This window comes from Penaeus monodon, chromosome 15 (assembly GCF_015228065.2).
Source record: "Penaeus monodon isolate SGIC_2016 chromosome 15, NSTDA_Pmon_1, whole genome shotgun sequence".
Lineage (NCBI taxonomy): Eukaryota > Metazoa > Arthropoda > Malacostraca > Decapoda > Penaeidae > Penaeus > Penaeus monodon.
The window spans coordinates 27577702-27578544 of record NC_051400.1 but is presented as its reverse complement, the minus strand read 5'-3'; the positions used below and the strand labels follow the sequence as shown (position 1 = coordinate 27578544).

The following is an 843-nucleotide window of genomic DNA, read 5'->3' as shown; positions in this document are numbered from 1 at the left end:
AGTAGTAAAGCAGCAATCGAAAGGGTGCAAGGTAACACTATTATTAATACTTGAATAATTTTCAGCACCACCATCACCCTCATTATCATGACAATCAATTGTTTTCATTACTATATGCTGTGATCTTCATGTGACATACAATTGTCATATCATCAATGTGGTATTAATACATTACGTTTTTATCTATTTGTTTATTCATTTGCATTACGTATCTATCTATGGGATCCACTGATCTCAAAATAAAGAGCAGTACTATATATCTATGTCTTTTATTACAAAATAAGTTATTTTTTCATTACAAAACCATTATATCTATCTACATAACCCTCGACTGAATGTAACAGACTGAATTATATTGAGGCGATTATCATTATCATCCCTATATTCAAATTACATTTTCCCCGACAGATGGCAGCACGTGTAATATAAACACACGGAGGGCGGGCACTTCAATAGATTTTACTTCTACGTCCCATCTTTTTTTAATTTGTTCAAGGTACGATGTGATATCACGTAGTATGTTATATGTATTTCATAGATTTATGTTTTTATGTTATGACCATGTAAGAAATTAGCACAATACTACTTTACATGAGTATTTAATTTCATTACAAAGTGGCAGTGATTCGTTTATGTTGTAAAGAATGTTTTCTTATTTTCATCAGGTAACACTTGAAATTGACATACTTATTTATGTTTCACTATCAGATGATTGAATGGCATTCGTATCAGAGGTGTTTCTAATGTAAAGTCTTTGGATACTCATGCGGAAAGATATAACAGAAGGCTAGTAATGATGCTGGGATATAAGCTGACATGTCAAGGCCTTCAAAGCTTGATTTC

At 31.9% G+C, this 843-nt stretch overlaps 1 protein-coding gene across 2 annotated transcripts in view; it reads left to right on the top strand.

Moving 5' to 3' along the window:
- Positions 1 to 402: 402 nt before the first annotated feature.
- LOC119581880 (meiotic nuclear division protein 1 homolog) overlaps positions 403 to 843 on the top strand; it is a 17413-nt gene continuing 16972 nt past the window's right edge. Inside the window, exon 1 of one of the 2 annotated variants that reach the window (XM_037930036.1) lies at positions 403 to 496. The gene's annotated coding sequence lies outside the window, so the exon portion shown is untranslated. Of the gene's footprint in view, positions 497 to 612; positions 666 to 843 lie in introns of those variants that run through there. The other variant, XM_037930038.1, reaches the window with a different exon arrangement.